The sequence below is a fragment of the Zalophus californianus genome, chromosome 1 (assembly GCF_009762305.2).
Source record: "Zalophus californianus isolate mZalCal1 chromosome 1, mZalCal1.pri.v2, whole genome shotgun sequence".
In the NCBI taxonomy this organism is placed as follows: domain Eukaryota; kingdom Metazoa; phylum Chordata; class Mammalia; order Carnivora; family Otariidae; genus Zalophus; species Zalophus californianus.
Window position 1 is genome coordinate 171,738,020 of NC_045595.1, and position 27,027 is coordinate 171,765,046.

Consider the following 27,027-nt stretch of genomic DNA (forward strand, 5'->3'; position numbering starts at 1 on the left):
CTTTATTTTCATTTAATAGTTAATTTTTATAGTTTATTCCCCAGGAAAATATAGGCTGCTAGCTCATCTTTCCTCTACAACTTTAATATGATGTATGTATGCATACATATGTGCGTATATATAGAGACACACATATATCTATACTTCACATAAAGATATACAGTCTCTACGATGAGACAAAAATGAGAGGTTTGAACTAAATTATCTCTTACTCCCCAGATCCTTTTTAAAGGACTATAATCCTTTCTCACAGTCCCTCCAGAGATTTGCTTCATTTATTGGGAGCAGTTATTTATAGAGCTATTGCTCAACTTCACCTGTCACTATGAACTCCTAAATCTGATGTATTTATGACCCTTTCTTCTTGACTGAAAAAAAATATGTTTACCACTTCAATTAAAATTATTTATTAACAGGATTTAATGACGTTATTTTTTCCCTATCTCAATCTCTCAGAAAATTTTGTTCTTGGTCCATTTTTATCTTAACATTTGTTGCCTGTCTCTTTTCAGTTTTGGTGATCCATACTGTACAGAACTTAGAGCAGCTAAATTTGTCAGCAGTGCTCTCATTTATAAAAAATAAAGGACCCCATGCTATTCTTTACTTTAGGGTTATGTTTATTATTGCTTATTTTATTTAGACTGATAACTAATCAGTTCATTCTCATTGAGTCTTTACTCAATGCAACATGAAAAAGTTAGAATTTTTTAAAATAGGATTTGGACCACTATTCTAGTCTGTCCAAATTAGTAATGTGTTAGGCCATTAAGAAAAGATAGCCTCATACGCCAAAGTTGCTTTACAGTTTCCAGGCAGATGGATTTATAAATGCTTCTGAAATTAATAAATACAAAGTGTTAGGAACCAATAGCCTATTTTATCTATAAAGCATATCTTTTTGCCAAGATTTTCTGTTTGTTTGTTTTTGTTTTAGAGAGGGAAGAGAGGAAAGAGGAGAGGGAGAGAGAGAATCTTAAGCAGGTTCCTCACCAGCCCAGTGTGGAGCACAACGTGGGGCTCGATCTCACAACCCCTGAAATCATGACCTGAGCCAAAATCAAGTCAGACAACTTAACCGATTGATCCACCCAGGTGCCCCACCAAGTTTTTTTTTTAAGTGTCTGACTTTGTACATTTAGTTCTATCAACAAACTTCCTGTGTAATTAATATTTTAAAATCAATTTATCAAACCTCATAGGAGACAGAAACAATGATATATTGAGATACAATCACTTCTACCAAGGAGTTTACAACTGAATACTAAGAAAAGAAGAATAAGAACAACAAAGCACACTTCCCTGAAATAATAATTGTAATACAAGGCAAATATTATAAAGACTATAAACCAAGTATAGATTTTTCTGTGAAAAAGTTGGCGAGAGAACAATAAACAATTAGAAAGATGTCTTAAACTTTAGAAGTGTCACGTTTGGATTGAGCAGACATGTAGATATACACTATTATAACATTAGCTCTTATACACATGCAAAGATAATTCCTCTTTTTGTGCACTTATCATTTCAGAATTAAACTGTCAGTGGTATAACTATTGCTTTTCTTATATCTTTTACTTAAAAATTAACTTCATTTATGTTCCCATAGTTGAATTATGTTTTACATTCTTCATTTACATATCTTTTGATTACTTCTAAGTGACTATATCTTTTAAAAGTCTTGACTGTGCCTTATGTGTGTGTGGTGCAGAGGTGCACCATTCCTGGAAGTACCGCAATACCAGGTCGATGGAAGGGAGTGGATGCAGCAAGCCAATATTCCACCTCCCTGCTCCAAAAATCCATTTACATATTATCTTCGGATAGAGGAATATAAGATATTAAGCTGATAAGAACAGATACTACATTTGATTTAGCCAAAAGGCCAAGAAGCGATTGACTATGTTTTAAAAAAAAAATACATCAGTTACAATTACAATGTGCAATCTCTAGTCATGGAATTACTATCATCCATCTTTATTGCAATGCATTTCAATAATCTGAGTGGAGACTCATTATATTTCAAAATATACAAAATCTGAAATTTAGGTTTTGAGATTAGTCTTTAAAAAATGCCCTTTTAAGGTCGTTTTGCTACCTCACTCTCCTATCTCTCCATAGTCCTCCCAGGTATAGAGAATTAACAACATTATATGAATATTTAATTATCTTTTAAACTTTCACTTGGAATCAAGAGCAATAATAAATATAGAGCTTGAGGTATAGAGAAAAGAGCATATAGAAACTACCTACTGCCATTTATGTAGTATATATAGAAGTGCTTGAAAAATTTGATATACATTTTTATAATCATTTAACCTCAAACTCTAGTATAATGAATTAATAACAGCTTGATATTTTTATAGTATATATAAAATAGAACCATGTTTTTAATTAGCTAATTTTGCATGCTTTAAAACCATATTTCAAAAATATTTTTGAGAAGCCAGATGTTTGTCACTGATATATTTTTTAAATAACAAGAAATAAATGGTAAGTTCAAACTAAAAGTACAGACTTTTTCATGTACTTAATTCTGGGGCCTAAAAAGACAAACTGCCATAGAAAAAAATCTTTCTACTTAAAAATATATGTTATTAAGGAATATGTTGTTTTCCTAGAAACTTTTCCAACCTGGCTCCTATGGAGCTGCAGCATGTACATCCAGAGGAGAAGTAACATCAGGGTCTGGTGAGGTGGTCTCTTCAGTGCCTTCTCGAATTTTCCCCCCTTTTAGCAGTGTTGAAAATAGGTCTGGAAAAGCATAGGAAAGCTATATCAAATTTTCCTTAGGAGGTTTTTTCCATACTGTTTTAGCAACTTTGCATGGTGAAGGTGTTAAATGGTATGACATACGTATTCATTTTCACTAATGAGTCCTCCCATGTAAAATTAACAATATCCTCAAGAAAAATATAATTACAGGGGCGCCTGGGTGGCTTAGTCGGGTAAGCCTCTGCCTTCAGCTCAGGTCATGATCTCAGGGTCCTGGGATCGAGTCCCATTTCGGGCTCCCTGCCTAGCGGGGAGTCAGCTTCTCCCTCTGCCTCTGCCCCTGCCCCCTTGTGCTCACTCTCTATTGCTCCATCTCAAATAAATAAAATCTTGAAAAAAAATATAATTACACTGCATTAATTCAAATCAGGCTATATTTGAACATACGCTTGTGTGAGTCAGATCAGAAGCATACTTAGAACTACACAAACATAAAAACGCTTTCTAAGGAAAACTGAACTATTTAGGATGGTATCCTTTATACAAAATGAAATATGATGCTTTAGGACAATATGTCTTTTGATATGCTCTCTTTATAAGCTAGGTTTTTAAAAATATTTAAATATTATATGCTCTTATACAGTCCAGAAAAATGAAATGCATTGTTTAATAAGTATAAATAAGAATTATTTCCATGTGTACTAATATAATAGTTTAAGATATATATGTCACATATATATGAAATAGTTATATATTTGTGTTTACCAAAAATGAAAATATCACTAATTACATTTCTAATCTTGAATGAAAAAGACAATACTGCATGTTGGCAGATATATATAATCTTTAATTTGTTGAAATGATCAGCGTAATTAGTTACAAACATGAGAAATATATTTTGATTTGATTCTTCCCCAGTATTTACTACCTGACATGTAGTAAAACTATCGGTGATTTAGTTATAGTTGTTTTCTAAAATCCATAAAAATGTTGATTATGCATTATCTTCTAGTTTAGTGAAAATGAATGTAGTAATAAATATTTAAAAGAAGAGAGGTTGCTAAAACAGTAATCATTAATATAAATACTCAATGTTACTGGATTAAACTTTACAAGGCTTGGATGGATATTAGAGAGCCAATATTTGAATTTCTGTAGTACAACTGAAAGTGGATATAAATAATAAACAGTACCACCATTTTTTATGGTGCTAGAATATTAAAAAAAAAAAACAAGTAGTGGAGAAACTTTTATGTGCTAGGAGCAAAGATAGTATTTAAAGTCATCATATTTAATGGACTTTTTTTTCCTATCCCATGTTTTCATATTTAAGATAGATAGTACTTTAGGAAAAATACAGTTGAATTATCTGATTGTTTTATGGTCCTTAATTTGTTAACACTTATTTCAATGTCATTTGCCTTCCCAATTGCCCACTCTTAAGTTTATAACTTTATCTAAACCTCACTGATACTTGAAAGCATTGTAAAATAATGTAAATACTACAAATTAATTTTTACAAATATTCTTATACCCACCTGCCATATGATTATGACACATACATACAGTGAAATTATAGTTGCATAACATGTAATTTGCTTAATGAAACACAAAATCAGTAGAAATGTCTATTTCCGCTTGATATATTTTGTCAGATTTTTTAGAAATCTGTATTTGGTTATTTCAAAACAACAGTTAAAATTGATTCTAAAAAACAAATGATAATTTACAATTATGATAAAAAACAAATATGTTAATATAATTTCTTTAATAACGATGGCAAAATAAAATTAGAAATGATCTTTAAGAATAAACTCTAAATACAAAAATAAAATCCAAAGCTCAAGGAAGGAAAATCTGATAGAAATTAATCTGACCTCTGCGACTTAAATTTAATCATGGAACACTACATCAAAAACTAATGATGTACTGTATGGTGACTAACATAACATTAAAAAAAAAGTTAAAAATCAAAATAGAGAAAGGTATTCTATTTACAAACAACTGTCTCTGTGGCTTAAATATGTGAAAATTTATTTTCTCCCTGTGGAAAAGAAAACTCATTAAAATTGGAAAATACATTTCATATTTTGATAGAAAAACTCATGAAGAGTATAATGTGGGGGGAAAAAACCTACGATTTAATGACAGAAATTTCTAAAAATGACAATATTCACCAGTAGATATTGCAGGAATTTCAAGAAAATCATGAACGATCAGAACACCTGATTATGAATAAGAAAACCTGTGAAACTGAAAAGTGTGCTCAGAGACAGCTTGCTGTGACCCAAACCCTACAAAATCAAACCCTACAAAATAGATGGTGCATTTCTTCCAGATCAGCTGTAACATAAGCAAATAAAATCCTTACAAGATAGCTACAAAAATAAGAGTTCATCAGAGTTCCCAAGTGTTCATAAAGTATTCAGTATTAAATATATCTTTTAAATATGAAGTTATCAAAGTGAAAACATACAATAATTGTAAAATCAGTTTAATTTGCACAAATTTCTTGCCAACAGGTTGTCACTTTACATAAGCAAGCAGAATTCAAAATTGAAAAGAGCAAACTATGAAAGAAAAAAAAGGAACCAGGGAAAAGTTTGCTGCTGAACAAAAGAACAGCCTAAGAGAAACATTTTCAAAGGTATAACAAATAAACTAGGCATATTATAGGGGTGAAACTAGTTAAAACTTCATTTTCCATAATTTAGTAATGAAATACAGGGTTCACAAGCCACAGGTGCTATAAAAGGAGAAAAATGGCAAATTCCTTTTGTCTCCCTGGAAAATTATTATATCAAATAATTAGATAGACATCACACACACACACACACACACACACACTAGTTGATATTAGCTAAATTTTAAATATTAAATATCAAATTGTTTGGAAGATGTAAGGCAGTACCTTATAAGAGACAGAGTATGAACTGCAGTTTAAAGGAAAAAAGGTGAAATTTTCTAAGTATATGGATCCTCAAAGTATTAAGATGAGTAAGCAGATAAAGCAAAAACAATGGTAGCAAGCTCATGAACACCATTAATTACAAACTTCATTATAGGATAAACAAAGATTAATACAATTATTCAGTTATTAAATAAAGGGTTTTTAAGTTTCCTGTGAGTATCTAATTAGGTTACAGAGCAATAAAGAATAAATAGAAGACAACTGGTAAGTTTACATGGACTAAGGCCAACCTCAATTTATTTATTAATTTTTTTATTTTATATTTTTAAAGATTTTATTTATTCATTTGAGAGAGAGAGAGAGAGAGAAAGTGAACAAGCAGGAGAAGCAGAGGGAGAGGGAGAAGCAGGCTCTCCACTAAGCTGGGAGCCTGATGCGGGGCTCAATCCCAGGACCCTGAGATCATGACCTGAGCCAAAGGAAGACACTTAACCATCTGAGCCACCCAGGCACCCCCAACTTGAATTTAATAAAGACACACAAAGTAATTTTGCATAGCAGCAGGTACAAATGAGAAAACTCATACAAAATAACAAAACAATACCTTGGTGAAACAAATTTTGGGAAGCCTGAGAATCAAATTTAAATGTTGTGTGCAGCTTGTGTTGGATTATTTTTATAATCAAAAATATTTTACTCTTTAAAATGTTATTTTAACTTAGGAATACCTACCAGGAATGGTATGCTATATGCTTCCATTTTTGGTGAAACATGTCATGGGACATTTCTCTCCAGTCTACACTTTAGATAATATTGGTCTGAAGAGAAAAATAAAATTTGTGGCAATGGGAGAGACTTATGGTAGAAAAACTGCAAAGTTTTCCGTTGAGTTGCCATTGTAAATACTGGGAGTCCCTCAGTAAATTTCCAAATCTAACTCAATGGACAGGTTCTAAGTTTAGTAATGGGTAGGGGCAAGAGAATATAGAAGTACTTGCTGGCTTTGAGATGCTTTCAGGTGTACATATCATTAGGTCCTTAAGTCTAAGGTATGAAAGGTCATTAATCCATCCCCATCTTTTGTCCCCATTAGGGTACTGCTGATAGGGTGCAGCAGTATCCCTGGGACCCTGGAATCTTCTACTCTAAATATACCATCCTAGAATGGCAACTCCAGTGAACTCCTGGTGAACTGCTTTCCTGGCCTAAAAATAAAGCAAAAAATGTTCTAAGATTAAATTTTGTTTGCTTGTATAGGATGATATTAAAGATACCCAAAACTGTCCAGAAAAGAAGAAATCAAAGATACATATATATATATATATATACACACATATATATGAATATCTATATATAATATTGGCAGAAGGTAAAAATAACATGAAGCTATGACAGGATGGCAAGAAGGGGGAAGGGGACCTCAAAAATAAGCCTCGTAAGGGTCACAAAACAAATTTTAAAAGATAAATAAAATTTCACAGGTACATGGTTTTAAGATACGAGGTGGTTGGAAAGACTTGAAAAAATTACAAGGGGTTATTTTCAGCCTTTGATACAGGTAGCCTAGCTTAAATAAAATAAAATAAAATAAAAATAAAAATAAACTTTGGGGAGAGAAGTGGAAGAGACTTAAGGGAGGTAGAGACTAAAGAAGATGAAATCCTTGAAAGAACAGTATTACACTGGCACTGCATCAGATTTGAGACACCCCATCTATACTGAGGGCATCCTCCATCTCTGTTATAGGGGGTGGAGTGGTTGGAAGGGGATAGAAAGAGCTCAAGTAGAAAGCTGCAGGTACTGAACCCCTATGGAAGAATCAGAACTTGGACTTCTGGCTTTCAGAGCAGCTGGAAATTAGGGCTGGGAGTGTGACTGTGGAGAGTCAAAGAAGGAGGAGTCCAAAAGCTGCCCATAGACACCACTCTAAATGCCCTTGTTCCAAGCAAGACTAAAAGCAGCCCAGAAGAAAACAACAGAAAGTCTTGAAAGAGCTTAGTAGAGATTTTAGTAGCTGTTCACCCCAAGGGAGGTGAGTTCACAGTTAAGTCTCGACAAATTCAGACTGTAAATATCCTGGCTCTCCTTGTAGGCAGACTAAAGGACTATCTCTACAACTAAGTGCAAAACCATTAAAAGACTGAAATAGCCCTAACAAAGCCGAAAACCAAGCCTCTAAAAAAACAAGGGGATCTGTGAGTCATTTAAATTGCCTGCTGGAAGAAAATTCAAAAGTCTTCAGAAGAAATTTGCAATATCCAGAGGCTCTAAAATATGTCATCCATAATGTCCAGTGTGCAAGAAGACTTATTAAACATGTGAAAAAAGAAGGGAATGAGGCCCAGTATCAAGAGAAAAATCTGTCAATTGAAATAAACACACTAACCAGACAGCAACTAAGAAATACTGGAATTGAACAAATGCAATATCTGAAATAAAAAATCCATTAGCTGAGATTAAAAACATATTGGACAAAATAGAAAAAGAATCAGTGAAATGCCTGTTAATATAAATAATCCACACTAAAGTACACAGAGGAAAGAAAGATTGAAAAGAAGAAAAGGGACTACAATCTCAATAACCTGAGAGCCAGTATGAAGACATCCTGCATATATGTTTTTGGAGTCCCAGACAGAGAGGACAGAGAGATTGAAGCAGAAATATTTGAAAAAATTATGACAAAATTTTTTTTAAGTTTCATCACAAAGAAACCCACAGGTTCAGGAAGCTTAGCAAACTCCAAGCAGGATAAAGTAAAACAATTGTTTCTTTTTTTTAATTATGAATTTGGGAGATTTTAATTATAGGCATCATTTGTTTGCTAGGAATCCAAACTGAAAACGAATACACAAATCATTTTATAAATGGTTACAAAAGTATTAAACTTGTTGGAAGAGTAGCTTGTTACTGAATTAACAAGAACATTAAATTCTGGAAAATATACAAAATGGATTAAAGACTTGAGTGTAAGATCTGAAACCATAAAACTCCCTGAAGAAAATATAGGCAGGAAGTTCTTTGACATCAGCCTTAGCAATATTTTTGTGGACCTATCTCCTCAGGCAAGGATAACAAAAGCTAAAATAAACAAATGGGATTATATCAAACTAAAAAGCTTTGCACAGCAAAAGAAACCATCAACAAAATGAAAAAGCAACCTACTGAATGGGAGAAGATATCTACAAATCTTATATCCAATAAGAGTTTAAAATATATAAAGAACTTATACAATAACAGGTTAAAATATATAAAATATATAAAGAACTTATACAATTCAGCACCAGAAAAACAAAAACCAAAAAACAAATAAGCCGATTAAAAAATGCGCAGAGGACTTGAATACATATTTTTCCAAAGAAAACATGCAGATGGCCAACAGACACATGAAAAGAAGCTCAACATCACTAATCATCAGAGAAAAGCAAATCAAATCCACAGTGAGATATCACCTCACCCCTGTCAAATCAGTCATCATCAAAAAGACAAAAAATAACAATGCTGGCAATAATGTGGAGAAAAGGGAACCCTTGTACACCATGCATGGCAATGTAAGTTAGTGCAGTCACTATGGAAAACAATATGGAGGTCACTCAAAAAATTAAAAATAGAACTACCATATAATCTAGCAATTCCACCTCTGGGTATTTATCTGAAGAAAACTAAAATACTAATTTGAAGAGATGCATGCACTCCTATGTTTACTGCAGGATTATTGACAATAGCCAAAATATAGAAAAAGGTTAACCTAAGTGTCCATTGATGGATGAATGGACAAAGAAGATGTAGTGTATATTTACAATGGAATATTACTCAGCCATAAATAGGAATGAAATTTTGCCATTTGCAACAACATTAATGGATGGAGAGAGCATAATGCTAAGCAAAATAAGTCAGAGAAAGACCACTATCATAGGAGCTCACTTATATGTGGAATCTAAAAAACAAAACAAAACAGAAACAGACTCATAGATACAGGAACCAAATTACTGGTACCAGAGTGGGGAAGTGCTAGGGAGTAGGCAAAACAGGTAGGTAGAATGAAGAGGTACAAACCTCCAGTTACAAAATAAGTCATGAGGAAGTAATATACAGCACAGGGAATATAGTCAATAATATTGTAGTAACTTTGTATGGTGATGGATGGTAATTAGACTTACCATGGGGATCATTCTGTGATATTAAAAAATATATCACTATATTGTACACCTAAAATTAATATAATACTGCATGTCAGTTAAACTTCAATAAAAAAATCTAGAAAATATTAGAGGTTTGAGTTACTTAAAAGTGTAGGGCACTGAATTAAAAATTATAACCTTAAAGTACTTCTTGAAAACTCGAATATTATAATTGACCAAGTGATGTTATTGAGGCAACTTCTGTTTTTTTCTCTTTCTGAACACTTTATAAATAAAATTTTTATATCATTGTTGGCATTATGTTACTATTCTTTCAGAATTGGTTGTAGATAATCATTTTCTTCTTGATGTGGCAGAGTATGACGAAGATACGGAATCTGCTCATAGAATGAAATATTTAGCTAATAATCATTAAAACTGTATGAAGTACTAAAGTTCAAAGACACACATGGGAAACATCTAAAAAAGTAAGGACCATGGAGAAGTTCTGAAAGGTAGTAAAAGTTATGATCAGACAATTTACAAAAAAAGAAATATCAATGATCAATTCCAATGACCAAATAGCATGCAAAAATTTGTGGACCAAAATATCTTTAGCCTATTAAATTGGCTTATAAAATAAAACTCAATATTAATGCTATATGTTAAGTTCCAAAAAACCAACCAAGTAAAATGTTGGGTTGTATCACTGGCAAGTTTATAGAATGACAAGGGTGAGATAACTGTATAAATGGGAATCATTTTCAAATGTGGAATATCCATATTTGCATTATTGAAGAAATGTTACAGCAGGGTTTCACACTATTTTTTTTTTTAATTACTAGCTTTGGTAAGCAGAGCCCTGCATCAGGCTCCACGCCTATGCCTAGCATAGAGCCTGCTTGGAATTTTCTTTCTCCCTCGCCCCTCCCTGCTCTCTCTCTGTCTCGCTCTAAAAAAAAAAAAAAAAAAAGAATGACAACTGTCGTCTGGTCATTTCCTTTTGTATAACAAGATGATTATCACAGTATTATTTATGATACCCCAAAATAGAAACAAATATCTATACTTCCTTCTTTGTCTGACTCCTCAATCCACAATTAGTTGTTTCACATATTTAACTTTCCTCCAATTTCAATTTAAAATTTATAGTCATAAACTCTGTATCCCTATAATTTCACACTAAATTCTTCTCTTCCAAACTTCCATGTCCTAAAAACACTTGTACTGCCATAATGATCTGTGTCTTGATCCTGAATCTTCCCTGTTTTCCATCTTTTTGCAAGGTGCTAATGAAACTGTAGAATTACAAGCAAATTATATTATAACATAAATAATTTCAATTGAAGAAATTTAAAAACTGAAGTAGAGCTAGTGGAATCCTAAGAAGCTGTACTATTTGCTATCTAGATATCTGTCTGTGGCAAAGTGTGGATTCTAAAAGTATAAAAATATTTAAATGAGGGTTTTTGATGTCTTTAGCTAAAGAAATTTAATAATAGATGAATAACAAAAGAAGGTCTGCAACTTTTGAAACTTGGAGATCCAATAATTAAATATATCATTAGTAAAGGAAGATATACTAAGGCAATTTAATTTCCTTCTAAATACAGCAGATTAATCCTATTAAACATTCATCATTTTTTCATTATTTCTAATTCATGTGGTTTAAGTAATGTGAAATATGTTAAATACTAGGAAAAAGGTTTTCTTTTTATAGACCTTTCATAAAGTAATAAAATGCAAAAGGTAGGCTAGATAATTAATGTACACTCTATAGTAGTTATTAAAATATTTTATTTGGAAAATTTTCCCCCAAATACAAAAGATACAGGAGGATATAAAGTTGGATGAGGTACATCACTTAGATTTAATTACAGATAGCATTTTTTATCATTTCAATTTTTTTGAAAATTTCAGGCATACCATTTAAATTATAAATACTTTAGCCAGCCTCTTTTAAAGATATATTTTCCTACATAACCATCATGCCATTATTGTACTTAATAAAACTAACATTGATACTTTAATGTTATCTACAAATATAGTCTATTTTCAAATTTCCTGACATAACACAGGTCTACATCTTGCAATTAACTGTGACTCTGTTTTTTTAATCTGAACAATTTGTTACCCTAAATATTTCACATAGTGATTTTGATATCTTTTGACATTATGTGCTGAATTAAATATTCCATTAAGTTTTTAAAAATGGTGGTTTTTCTAATACTATCCTTCCTTCTTTATTTAGTTGGAGGCATTTTTCTGTAATGAAAACCTGTCCCTCATGAACTGAGACTATTTGATTACTCAGAAATAGAGCTGTTACAAGAAAATGAGCATAAATGCTTAACTCTTTTCTTTAGTTGCATATTTTCAGAGTAAGGATTTGGTGAAATAGTTATCAAATAATACGACTTTTTTTTGTTTTCTCTCTCACATCAAGGTAGACTGATGGATTTTAATATACTTAATATGTTTCAATCAACTTCAGTCATTATTCTTTTTCATGCTTAAATTTTCATAATCTTGACCAACAGAAACTCCATTAACCTGATTTCTGTGTTATCACAAATATACACACAGTGCATTAACAGTTATGACTTTTCAATAAATTTCAAAATCATCTCTGTAAATTTTTAGTTCTTTAGTTATCCTGAGAGCTTTATGAAGGCATTGAGAGAATAGCCAGTGCAGTTCATTAAAATCATGAATATTTTACAGTAAGGGAAAAATAATAATCATAAAAATATATGGTTTTAGAAATGATACATTCAATTCTTCTGGATACCTTTGAAGTTTAAAAAATTTAACCAAACATATATGTACTTAAAAAATAAAATACAAAAAGTAAGCATGTAAAATGATTTATGTAGTTAACTAATACATTCTATTTATGTATGATCTGGGAAAGAAAAATAAGTGCTTACTGATTTTCAAATATCACATAATTGTAATCACTTTTACAGAGTAACATTCTCATTGTAGTGCTAATCACAAAGAAAATTACAACATATAACACTGTCACCAGTGAGTTTTTACTATGTGTATTTTTGTTTTTCTAGATAAAGCTATATGGATAATCCTTAACCTTAAAGTAAAACATAATTAATCTAAACAAATTGCAGTGTTGTTGGATATCTGTATCAGAATTCTTTTTCTTATATAGATGATTGTCTTAAAGAATTCTGGATAAAAGATGGCTAAAGTTAATTTCCTTTATTATAATCCATTAAATCTTGAATTAAGTAAAACTTTCTCTTAAAGCTTACAAAAATTAGCTTTTCAAATTCTACTCAAAACTGAAAAAATTATTTTTATTCTACAATTTAAGTTTTAACTATTTAAGTTTCCATAACAGACAACAAGAAATTTTATTTAAGTTGAAGCCATTTTATGGAACTATTTTTATTTTTTTAAAATGGGAAGTCTTCCTGAAAGCACAAATATATGCATTTTTTATATTTTAAAATTTATATACATACTAAATTTATAAGCATTCTAAAATATAATAAAGCATATACACACACAATCATAAAGAAACCATACAGGAAGTCTTCCTCAAAGGTCTCTGGAATAATTAAATTGCAAAAGAAATGTCTACATATCAACACAAGGATAGTTTATCTAAATGGAAATGTGTTTACTGGTTTGTCTTTGTAAATATAACTTAATCAAAAGAAACTTAAAAACTCCTGAAGAGCAGGTCTTTGGCATTAAATAAACATTCACTAAATATACTGTGAATTGAATGAATGAATAAATGGAAGCACGTTTTCATTTTGTTTAATATTTTCTTCTACTTTCTCTATACTGTAGTAAAATGAAAGGGAATCTTTTGAATTTATGATAGATGAAAATTATACCCTTAAATCCTGTGCATTTTTCCATCACTTAATCACTTTGTCCACCAATTTGATTTTAATTTAAAGTTTAAGTTTAAACATCTTTTGTCATAGGAAAACATGTCACTTATCGATAAAGAAAATTTATGTAACATACAACTATTCTGGCAATTTTTTTTTTAGTATTTTCTTCCACCAACCATTTATTATGATGAGAAGCAAAAGATAAAATCAACTTCTGTTGCCTTTTCCCTTGTCTCCTTAACTTAATTTATAATGCAAGTATTTTGAGTAGTCTTTAAGAAATCTTTGCCTACTTCTAGGTCATGTATTCTCTTGTTTTTGTTTCCTAGAAGCTTTATGGTTTTAGCTGTTACATATAGCACTAGTTAAAAATTTATTTTTTAATGGGTATTTAAACCAAATAAGTGGGTAATTACCAAAGGAGAGCTTTACAAATTACAGAATTAGACTCAGAGACATACTACGATTTGTATGCACTCCTTTTCTTCTTCTATAAAGTAGTGTAATACTAAGACAACACAGAACGGAAAATAAAGGAAAAAAAATCCACAATATACTTATTAACACAAAGAGCTTGTAGCAAAGTGATTTGTCAAATGAAGAAATATTAAGAAAAGTATTATTAGAGATGGACACACATTTCTACTTTGGCCAAAGGCATAGGCTTTTACATCTATGAAACTTTAAATAGTATCCAATACCTAAAAGTTATTACAGTCAATTAAAAACCCTGCCTTGGTAGACTGAAAAAAGATAGTTTCTCTTATTGAAATAGACATAAATATAAAAAATTCCCTAAAGCTAAATTAAATGAAGTGCCTAAATGAATCATTTTTTAAGCAAGAGACAACATAACATTCCTTTGTAGATAATATTAATGTACTTTTATGAATTTTTATGGAATCTATTATCCTGCCACAAACTTTAATTGAATTCTTTCTATATCTTCTTTTATTATGCATTTTATGTATAGATGTGTAAATTTAATCCTTGTTCTCAAGCCTGAACCTATGAGATTTGTCATTCCCAAAAGATTCTCTAATTTTAAAATTCATACTTCATATTTCCTCTGGTTTGCACAGTAGTATTCTAATGTATTATCTAATCATTTACTGTTGATATTAATGCTAAAATTAAAACACATCCTTAAACCCTGCAAAGAATAAACATTTTTTCAAATACATAGTTATTTAAAAATGGCCATATTTTATTGTTGCCCATATCTTATTTATGAATAATGTAGTAGAATGAAGAGGGATAACTTAGATTTTGTTTTATGTCAACTATAAAATTTCCCAGCTGATATTAAGAAATTTGACATAGATATTAAAGTAATATTTCCTTATTTGTATATTTGATTTATTTAAAAAAGTAATTCAAGAACACTTTAAATTCATTATGTAGTATTATAAATGAAAAAACTTCTCTTCCCCGATAGAAATTTATTAGTCAGAAACTTAAGTATATAAGAATGTGAAATAAAATAACAAATCTAATGTAATATACTATGCTTTCAAATCACTACAATTGCTTTTGGTCACCCTCACATATAAGCTAGAATCTAAACATTAAAAAAAATAAATAAGAAATATTACTGAAGGTAGGGAAAAATGAAACAAGATGAAACGAGAGAGGGAGACAAAGACTCTTAATCTCAGGAAACAAACTGAGGGTTGCTGGAGTGGAGAGGGGTGGGAGGGATGGGGTGGCTGGGTGATAGACATTGGGGAGGCTATGTGCTATGGTGAGTGCTGTGAATTGTATAAGACTGATGAATCACAGACCTATACTCCTGAAACAAATAATACATTGCATGTTAATAAAAAAAATTAAAAAAAGGAATATTATTAGGTAACTTTCTATATAATTTGAATAAAGACTATATAATAGATTGAATTAAACTATCTCTAAAAATGTTATTTTTTTCTGAAAGCACCATTTCATAAAATCAAGACAATTTACATGTAACTCTATAAAACATTCAATTATTTTTTTAAGGTTTCAAAGTAGTTAACTAGCTTTCCACATTTCCTGCCACACACTGCATAAAATACCATAGTTTCAGTGATAGAATAAGAAGTAATTTAAAAGTTTTACAGTCATAAACATTCTGGTAAGACATCTCATGGTAGGATTCTGGTCATTTGCTTTATAAGTTCAAACATTAACCTTCTTATTGGAAACCTGTACAAAATACTGTTTCAAAATCTCTTTCAAAAGAGTTCCTAGAACGTGTTTTGACTGACTTATTTCTAGAATCCATAAATAGACCCCAAGCATCTGACACCTAATTTTTTTAAATTAGGTGACATTTTCCTTTATGTTTTATACACACTTCAATCCATGTTTGTAATGTGAAATGCTTATTTATTTTTACTAAATGAACACTAAATCCAAATACAAATTATTTAAAATACTATTAAAACACAATTTCAAAAGGCCTTATAAAGTAAGGTCCCAAAGTATAAACTCATACATTTCCTACTCATATCTCTTTGCTGTCTTGCACTTTGCCTTCCATTACTGAATGGGCAAAGAAAATTTAGCCATCAGGCAATGCTTTTATATATTAACGATCTGTTATAGTTATATTAACTATCCATTATATAGAAATTTTAGCCATCAGGCAATACTTTTATATATTAACTAATCATTATATGTTAACTATCTGTTAAATATATATATATATACTTTATATAGTATCCATTTTATAGATAACTATATATGATATAGTTGTGTTATATCATAGCACAACTTTTGAAATCTTAAAGGTAATTAACTAAAAGGATACTTTTCATGTTTTAATAACATTAGACTATAAATATTTAATATTTAAATTTAAAATGCAATTTTAACCATTTGGAAAAGAATACATTTGTTGTTTTTCTCTTAAACCTATTTGAACCTCTAGCATATATGCAAATTTAGTAATAATTATCTATAACTCATAATATTTTTTGTGCTCCAATCTCTATGCACTGCAAATCTCAATCATGACTGGGTCATCAAAATAATTTAGTGGGCCATGACTACGAAGATGGGGAAAAAAAAAAAGAAAAGATGGACGTGAGATAGAGACAGGGGAGGGGTAGGAGGAGAGACTAGAAAAAGTAAAATAGAAAGTAGTAAGAATAAGTATTTTTATGACTTTCTAAAATAATGGATTGCAATGTAAAAATTATACTGTCTATGGCAAAAAACTTTGAAAGATACCACATAGGAGAGAATCAAAGGAGTCCTACTGGAAATAATTCTTTAGCTGTAATTATAAAATTGAAGAATTAATGGTACTGTAGATATTCACAAATACTAAATCTTCCACACTTTTGAAGATTACTAAGTATGAGGTTACACAAGTTAATTAATAAAACATACTGATTTCTCATTTTGCAAATTTTATTGAGTTATTGGGTCTTTGCAATAGGGGGTATTCTTAACATCTTCTGACTGCCCAATATTTTGAATTCATTGACCCCCTGATTCTGGAGACTGATAATAATAATTGTCTCCTCAGGTAGTAATAAGTCTTTTAATCAAAAGACAGTCTTTTATGCATTCTGCCATGTTAGACCCAACTTAATTTCTACCATTCCACACTGCAGTTCATTGTTTTTTTTCTGTAGTCCCTTGAAGACTACTCCATATATTTTTTCTCTCAGTACAGAAGGATATTTATTAACCTACTAAGTAATGCCAATAATAGTACCATGCTACTATTACCAAATGTGGTAAAGATGATACAAAGAAAAGCCTACAAGAGGATTTCAACTACTCCCTGCACTTCAATTAAGAGAATTATTAATTATGCTTTTATTTCTTTCACCTTTACAGAGATCAATATCACCATTTCTATCTCCAGTTAGACACCTGTTTACAGACAACCAATGTGGACTGATTCCCTAAAGTTCTGTTCTCAAACTCTTAAATCAAAAAGCAAATTTAATTGTGTCTTTTAGGCAACCCTGATACTAAGAAGTTCAAATATACCCATATCATTCTTTTACCCAGCCACAAATATGAATAGGTCTACTCTGCATTTCTCTTTTTCCTTAGGACTTGTATACTTTATAACCTTCTCAAGGACTCAATTATCAGCATTTTTAAACCATAAATTATTAAAAGGATGACATATATTTAAAACCACATTGAAATACAAAGTTTATAAAATTTTAATTTTAAAGGCCTGCATTTCACTACCTGCATTTCTAGGATCACATAAACCTACACATATCCATACAACGGTGGTTTCTCCTATTTCCTAATTACTTCTTCTCACCTGTAAAACTAGGACAAAACAGTACAAATTTCATAGAGTCCTTTTTTCTTTTAAAGATTTATTCATTTATTTTAGAGAGAGAGAGAGCACAAGTATGCATGGAGGTGGAGGGGCAGAGGGAAAGAGAGAATCTCAAGCAGACTGCCTCCTGAGTGCAGAGCCCAACACGAGGTTTGATTTCACAACCTTGAGATCATTACCTGAGCTGAAATCAAGAGTTGGAAGCTCAACAGACTGAGCCACCCAGGCGCTCCTCATAGATTTCTTTTTCAAATTAAATGCAATTAATATATACAATGTGCTGGGGACATGTCTGGAACACAGTAAGTCCAGTAAATGTATGCTATTACTAGTATTATTACTACTGCTGCTGCAATTGTTACCATAATCAACATCATGTGGGAGGGCTATTAATAGTGTAAAGGGAAGAACATGGATTAGAGTGAGACATATTTTTATTTAAATCTTGACTCCCTGAAAAAAAAAATGCTGGTATTATGTAAGACATTTTCTTACACTGGGGTGCCTGGGTGGCTCAGTCGATTAAGTGTCTGCCTTCGGATCAGGTCATGATCCCAGGGTTGGGCTCCCTGCTCAGCAGGGAGTCTGCCTATCCCCAGGCTGGCTCATGCTCTGTGCTCTCCTCACTCCCACCCCGCACACCCGCTTGTGCTCTCGCCCTTCTCGTGCTCTCTCTCGCTCTCTATCTCTAATAAATAAATAAAATCTTTAGAAAAAAAAATTTTCTTATACTTTATAAGCTTTAGTTTCCTTATCTATAAAACGAGAATAGCAATTAATGAAAGAATTTTTGTGAGAATTAATTTCAAAATAAATGTAAAGTATTAGGTACATAGTAGGTGGAATTTATTCCCCTCATGACTTCCCATTCTAGCCAAACAATAATAATTTACCCATTCCTATACATTGTCAGTAATTCCATAGCTTTCATTAAGGAAAAACGGTTTTCTTCAGGTATATATACATTGTATTTGCCTAAATTACTAAGTACCACTTACAAAAAAAAAGCTTCTTATTAACACTAAAATGTAAATAATTAAAACACACAAATAAAGGAATGCCCAATTTTTCTGTTTTCTTAATAGAATTTTTTTCTTTAGATTCAATTAGCCAACATATAGTCATTAGTTTTTTTAATTTTTTATTGTTATGTTAATCACCATACATTACATCATTAGTTTTTGATGTAGTGTTCAATGATTCATTATTTGCAAATGCTCAATTGTAAAGCAATATAAAGAAACACGTACTTGAATATATGTGACATTTTCCTTACATTAAAATATAATTGGTAGCTACTATGGCTTACTTTTATTTCTTTTCCCCTTATTTTCCTTTAAAGAAGACATATCTTATTTCTTCACAGTTCTGTAGTTTTTTTAAAACCTGATGACTTAATGTGCCCATAATTTTATAAACTTTCAGATTCAATCCACAGTACCCATATTTAATGTTTAAATACTAACACAAAAATTATTTGATTGAATTACCTATCTAAAGGTTTTTGTTTCTTAACACTGTTTTTCACTAATTTGTATATGTAATTTTGGTCAATTGAAATTTGATTTTTTTTTTTTACTTCACAACTTTCTCACAGTCTTACAAAAGAATTCAGGTAGTCTTCTTCAACATACTTTTAATTTCTATTTCAATATCAGAAAGAGTGCAAGCAGGGGAATCAAAACAGAGAACTTTATTCCAGAATATGTATAAATCTTATTTCCATAGCGAACAAGATTCTCCCAACTTTCTTTTCTTTCTGGTTAATACCTATAACCTTTACTAGGAGTTTCTCTTCTAACCTGCCATGTTGCCATTCAACTCTTCCAAAAATTATGAAGTAGTTTCTTTATACACTATATAAATTCCACTGAGTTGGGTTCTCTAGAATTCCTGTTCTTTTTAAATCACAAATGATAACTATAAGAGCTGAAATTAACTTTGCCAGAAATTTTTCAATTTAATATTTGCTTTGGAAGCCAAAATTCTACATAGATCCTTTTGATTTTAAGTACTTTTATCAGTGCATTTGTGGTTGCTTTCATAACTAGAATGGCTTTTTGAAAAACATAATTATAAACAGTGTCTCAAGTCATATTCACTTTTGCAGGTAAAAAACATTTTATTTTTAGATAATTTAAAACTTTCTGAATAGACAAGCACTTATCATTGATCAAAAACATCAGTAGATTTTTAAGAATAGCAAAAAGGTAGCTATTTCCAATTCATCAATATCTCCTAATCTTTTAGACTACTGTTTTATCTTAACAAATCACTAAAAGCAAGTTTGTAATTATACTTTAAAAGCTCAACTAAGGCATTCTTTCTATTTTGGTATAAAAAAACATTTGAAAGTTAACATGCAGCTTCAGGAACATAAGCGATCTATAAAAGAAAAAACTTTTTTTTTAAGTTGTAATGAGAGGAAGAAATCTATACCTTTAGCTGTTTATTTAATATTGCTGATTGTACCCTACAATACACCTTGCTTTAATTGTAGCCATTAATTTTAAAAATATTTATTATTCACATACCACATCACTTATCTTTCTTAGTTTCTATCACAACACTTGCAACAGAAAGGTCCTCAACAAATGTTTGTCTTATCATGGAGATAAGAATGAGAAAGAAAAGAGATGAAAATCATCACTGATTTTTAGTTCTCTTTAACTAAATTATTCTTATTCATGGTACTTAAATTCCTATAGATCATTCATTCAAAACATACATAAAAGGTACTGAGACATGCTGAGGATACAGCAATAAACCAGTTTGGTCTCTACTACCTCAGAGATTATGACCCAGAGATTATGACAGTGAATATCTAATCTCACAATTTATTATCCTATTATAATTATAACATGCACTCTGCAGGTGAAGTGCAAAGTGCTAAAGAGCATATGCAAGGGGGATATGATCAGTTTTGGGAAGTTAGGAAATTCTCCCCTACAAAAAGTTTTAAAGTGTGCAATATACAGTAAGACAGAGCAGGGTCTGTAGCCACAGGGAGCTTCATTGTATAAATTGGACTGTGTCACTCCCTTAGAATGAAATCCATATTCTTTAATGTAACATATATAATGCCTTTCAAAACACAATCCTAGATTTCAAGATGTACTACAAAGCTGTAATAATCAAAACACTATGGTACTGGCACAAAAACAGACACATAGATCAGGGGAACAAGAGAGAACCCAGAAATAAACCCCACACTTATACATGCTCAATTATTCTATGAAAAAGGAGGCAAGAATATACAATGGGGAAAAGACAGTCTTCAATAAATGCTGTTAGAAAAACTGGACAGCTGCATTCAAAAGAATGAGACATGACCACACTTTCACACCATAGGCAAAAAAAACTCAAAATAGATTAAAGAACTAAATGTGAAATGTGAGACCATAAAATTCCTAAAAGAAAACAGGCAATAATTTCTTTGACATCAGCCATAGCAATATTTTTCTAGATATGTCTCTTTGGGTAAGAGAAACAAAAACAAAGTCAACTACTGGGACCACACCAAAATAAAAAGCTTTTGCACAGTGAAGGAAACCATCAACAAAACAAAAAGGCAACCCACTGAATGGGAGAAGATATTTGCAAATGATACATCCCATAAGGGTTAAGAGTCAAAATATATAAAGAACTTATATAACTCAACCCAAAACAACTCCAAATAATCTGATTAAAAATGGGCACAGGCATTTTTTCCAAAGACACACAGATGGCCAAGAGACACATGAAAAGATGTTCAACATCACTCATCATCACAAAAATGCAAATCAAAACCATAATGATATATCAGAATGGCTAGAATCAAAAAGAAGAAATAGTAAGTGTCGGTGAGAATGCAGGGAAAGAGGAGCCTTTGTGCACCACTGATGGGAATATAAATTAGTGCAGCCACTATGAGAAGCAGTATGAAGGTTCCTCAAAATTTAAAAATATATTAAATATATTAAAATACATATTATAATACATATTATATTGTATACCTGAAACTAATATAACACTGTATGTAAACTATACTTGAATAAAATAATTACAGAATGAAATACCATATGATCCAGTAATTCCACTACTGGGTATTTACCCAAGAAAACAAAAACACTAATTCAAAAAGATACATACACACCTATGTTTACTGCAGCATTCATTCAGCTGACTGTTGACAGCAGTCAACATATGGAAGCATCAGAAGTGTCCATGACGGATAGATAGACAGATGAATGAACAGAGAAGATGTGGTATATATATATATATGTGTGTGTGTGTGTGTGTGTGTGTGTGTGTGTACACACACACACACACACACACACACACAATGGAATATTACTCAGCCAATAAAAAGAATGGGATCTTGCTATTTGTTATAACATTGGTGGACTTAGAGGGTATTATGCTAAGAGAAATAAGTTAGACAAAGAAAGACAAATGCCATATGATTTCATTTATATGTGGAATCTAAAAAACAAAACAAATAAAAGGAGAAACAGATAAAAACCCTAGAATCTTAAATACAGAAAACAAACTCCTGGTTGCCAGAGGGGAAATGGGTGGGGTGATAGGTGGAATTTAGAAGAAGGAGATTAAGGGGGACAAACTTTCAGTTATAAAATAAATAAGTCACACAGATAAAAAGCACAGCATAGGAAATACAGTAAATAATATTGTTATGTTGCATGGTAATAGATGGTAACTATACTTATCGTGATGTGTACTAACATATGTAATCGTTCAATCAATATGTTGTACACCTCTGACTAGTATAACATGGTATGGTAATTATACTTCAATAAAAAATTAAAAAAAAAAACCTCTTAGATATTCTCTAGTTCCATCTTCTACTGTTTTTTCCCCTCTCTCAAAAACCATGCTGGTAGAATATTCAACCATGTTTCCTTTCTTTAAATCAGTGTGCTCTCTCTTGCTTAAGGACATCTGAGTATTTCTAAAAAACATCTGCCTTTCCACTTTTTGCCTGATTAAATCCCACCCAAAATTCAGGTCTTCAATAAGACGCTACTTTTCTTAAGATGCTTTACTTAACCTCTATGACTGGGGTTGGTGCTTCCTCTATTACAGGACCCAGTATTTTTCACATCAACACATTTATCTCACAATATTGGAATTTCCTATTCACTTTTTTCTATCTCTTGCTAGCCTATAAATTTCATGAGGATATATCTGTTATTTCCATTATTGATTGGCAATTGGTTCATGACTTATACATGGATAAACTGAACATGTAGAGGGAATCATTTGCAAAGCAAAATTCTTGCATATTAAGAACCCTATGGGGACACCTGGGTGGCTCAGTCCTTTAAGCACCTGCCTTCAGCTCAGGTCATGATCCCAGCGTCCTGGGATTGAGTCCCACATCGGGCTCCTTGCTCAGTGGGGAGCCTGCTTCTCCCTCTGCTTGCCACTCCCCTTGCTTGTGCTTTCTCTCTCTCTCTCTCTCTGACAAATAAATAAATAAAATCTTCAACAACAACAACAATAAACCCTATGGTTTTTCTTTTTTTTTTTTGTGCATCATTAAATTTATTCCAAGAACTGTGCATACAACAGGCATGTTATTTTCACACAAAAACCGGCACTGCAATAAAAATAATTAATATTTTGGCCATGAAACTCAAAAGATATTTGAAAAACTTCTCAAGGTGTTTAAGTCACTGGATTCTTTAATATTTGTAATCCATGCTTGCTCAATTATAATTTCTAAAGTATATGATAATTATACTGTTCATTTTACTATTCATTATGCTTATTATATATTTAAGACATCTGTTCTGAAATTTTATGTTCTCCAAAAAATAACTTTTGAGTAACTTCGAAATATCCGTATGTACCTCTCAGCAGTATTAGTGTAAAACCAAAACTGTTTTCGAGTAGCAAGTACGCAAGCCACACCATTTCTGATTACAGATAGAACTGGCAGCCAGTGTTATAAATAGCTCTTTCACTCCTTGTTCCTATTTTAATATGCCAACCATTACTTCACTGATATCCCAGAGTTTTCTTGCAACAGACTCATCCATAGCTTTGGGCAAAAGTTCTACCTCTTTACAATCTCCAAAGTACTTTCCTGACACACCTTCTACCTCAGGTGAAGAGGCTAAATAAACTGAAGTCTGGGCCCTTTCTACTGGGGTTTTGAAAAAAGCTCATGACACCAAATTGAAAAGTGGTTTGACCAACAGTGGAATGTGTATGTGCCTGCCAAGATTAGTCCGCACAATACCAGGGTGTAATACATTGACAGTCACGTTTGTACCTTCTAAGCGGCGGGCTAGTTCTCTGGTAAAAAGAATGTTAGCCAGTTTGCTCTGACTATAACAAAAGCTTTTATTATAGCTCTGTTCACTGTTCAAGTCTTCAAAGTTGATGTCTCCATATTTATAAAGTTTGGAAGAAACTACCACAATCCTGCTGGGAGCTGAACTTTTGAGGAGTCCAAGGAGAAGATTGGTGAGTAGGAAGTGCCCCAGATGGTTCACTCCAAACTGCATCTCAAACCTATCTTCGGTCTTCATATAAGGGCATTGGAAGATCCCTGCGTTGTTGATTAAGACATCCAGTCTAGGTTCTTCCTGGAGCATCTCCTAACAGAAGGCGCGCACCGAGCACAGCGAGGCAAGGTCCAACTCCTTGACGACGAGCTCGCCGGCCTTGCCGGCATCAGAGCCCGGCTCGGGGCCCCCGGCCTGGCAGACCTCGCGGCGGAGCTGACCCGCTGCCTCCTCGGCGCGGTCACGGTTGCGGCAGCCCATGATCACCCTCACCCCCAGGCGCAGCATTTCGGCTGCCGTGGCGCGACCCAGGCCGCTGTTCGCCCCAGTGATCAGCACGGTCTTCCCGTGCATGAGGCCCGAGTTGACCCCTCCGTGCAGCCAAAGGACACTGGGCCCCACGAACCGCCGGGCCGCCAGCCACAGGGCCCCCACCCAGTGCGGCCAGGAGCACTGCTACTGTAGCTATGGCCATGGCCGCCGAGGCCAAAGGCCCACGGGCCTCCGCGCCACCCTGTGGATTTTCTAATAGCAAGTCTTATCTATGTAAATGAATTCCTTCATTCTTTCCTTCCTCTCTTCTGCCTTCCATCTCTCCCTCCCTCCTTCATACTTCCTTCCTTCTTAGAAAATGCAGCCATCAAAATAGATTAGGACCTTTCCCCCTAAGATCAGGAACATGGTAGGGATGTCCACTATCACCACTGCAATTCAACATAGTATTAGAAGTCCTAGCCACAGCAATCAGACAACAAAAAGAAATAAAAGGCATCCGAATCAGCAAAAAAGAAGTCAAACTCTCACTCTTTGCAGATGATATGATACTTTATGTGGAAAACCCAAAAGACTCCACCCCAAAACTGCTAGAACTCGTACAGGAGTTGAGTAAAGTGGCAGGATATAAAATCAATGCACAGAAATCAGTGGCATTCCTATACACCAACAACAAGACAGAAGAAAGAGAAATTAAGGAGTTGATCCCATTTATAATTGCACCCAAAACCGTAAGATACCTAGGAATAAATCTAACCAAAGAGGCAAAGAATCTGTACTCAGAAAACAATAAAATACTCATGAAAGAAATTGAGGAACACACAAAGAAATGGAAAAACGTTCCATGCTCTTGGATTGGAAGAACAAATATTGTGAAGATGTCAATGCTACCTAGAGCAATCTACACATTTAATGCAATCCCTATCAAAGTACCATCCACTTTTTTCAAAGAAATGGAACAAATAATCTTAAAATTTGTAATAGAACGAGAAAAGACCCCAAATAGCCAGAGGAATGTTGAAAAAGAAAAGCAAAGCTGGTGGCATCACAATTCCGGACTTCCAGCTCTATTACAAAGCTGTCATCATCAAGACAGTATGTACTGGCACAAAAACAGACACACAGATCAATGGAACAGAATCGAGAGCCCAGAAATGGAACCTCAACTCTATGGTCAACTAATCTTCGACAAAGCAGGAAAGAATGTACAATGGAAAAAAGACAGTCTCTTCAACAAACGGTGTTGGGAAAATTGGACAGCCGCATGCAGAAGAATGAAACTGGACCATTTCCTTACACCACACACAAAAATAGACTCAAAATGGATGAAAGACCTAAATGTGAGACAGGAGTCCATCAAAATCCTAAAGAAGAACACAGGCAGCAACCTCTTCGATCTCAGCCGCAGCACCTTCTTCCTAGAAACATCGCCAAATGCAAGGGAAGGAAGGGCAAAAATGAACTATTGGGACTTCATCAAGATAAAAAGCTTCTGCACAGCAAAGGAAACAGTCAACAAAACCAAAAGACAACCGACAGAATGGGAGAAGATATTTGCAAATGACATATCAGATAAAAGGCTAGTATCCAAAATCTATAAAGAACTTATCAAACTCAACACCCAAAGAACAAATGATCCAATCAAGAAATGGGCAGATGACACGAACAGACATTTTTCCAAAGAAGACATCCAAATGGCCAACAGACCCATGAAAAAGTGCTCAACATTGCTCGACAACAAGGAAATCCAAATCAAAACCTCAATGAGATACCACCTCACACCAGTCAGAATGGCTAAAATTAACAAGTCAGGAAATGACAGATGTTGGCGGATAGCAGAGAAAGGGGAACCCTCCTACACTGTTGGTGGGAATGCAAGCTGGTGTAGCCACTCTGGAAAACAGTATGGGGGCTCCTCAAAAAGTTGAAAATAGAGCTACCATACAAACAGCAATTGCAATACTGGGTATTTACCCCCAGCAATGTCTACAATAGCCAAACTGTGGAAAGAGCCAAGATGTCCATCAACAGAGGAATGGATAAAGAAGAAGTGGTATATATATATATATATATATATATATATATATATATATATATATATATATATTCCAATGGAATATTATGCAGCCATCAAAATCCCAAAATCTTGCCATTTGCAATGACATGGATGGAACTGGAAGGTATTATGCTGAGCGAAATAAGTCAATCATAGAAAGACATGTATCATATAATCTCACTAATATGAGGAATTCTTAATCTCAGGAAACAAACTGAGGGTTGCTGGAGTGGTGGGTGGTGGGAGGGATTGGGTGGCTGGATGATAGACATTGGG

At 32.8% G+C, this 27,027-nt stretch overlaps 1 protein-coding gene, 1 non-coding gene and 1 pseudogene across 10 annotated transcripts in view; all 3 read right to left on the reverse strand.

Moving 5' to 3' along the window:
• Positions 1-27,027, reverse strand: part of EPHA6 (EPH receptor A6) — an 828,987-nt gene that overhangs the window by 695,959 nt on the left and 106,001 nt on the right. The window lies entirely within an intron of this gene.
• Positions 1,706-1,894, reverse strand: LOC113919138. The gene has a single exon (XR_003518865.1). It is a non-coding gene; the product is annotated as a U2 spliceosomal RNA (small nuclear RNA).
• On the reverse strand, positions 23,886-24,897 carry LOC113918044 (annotated as a pseudogene).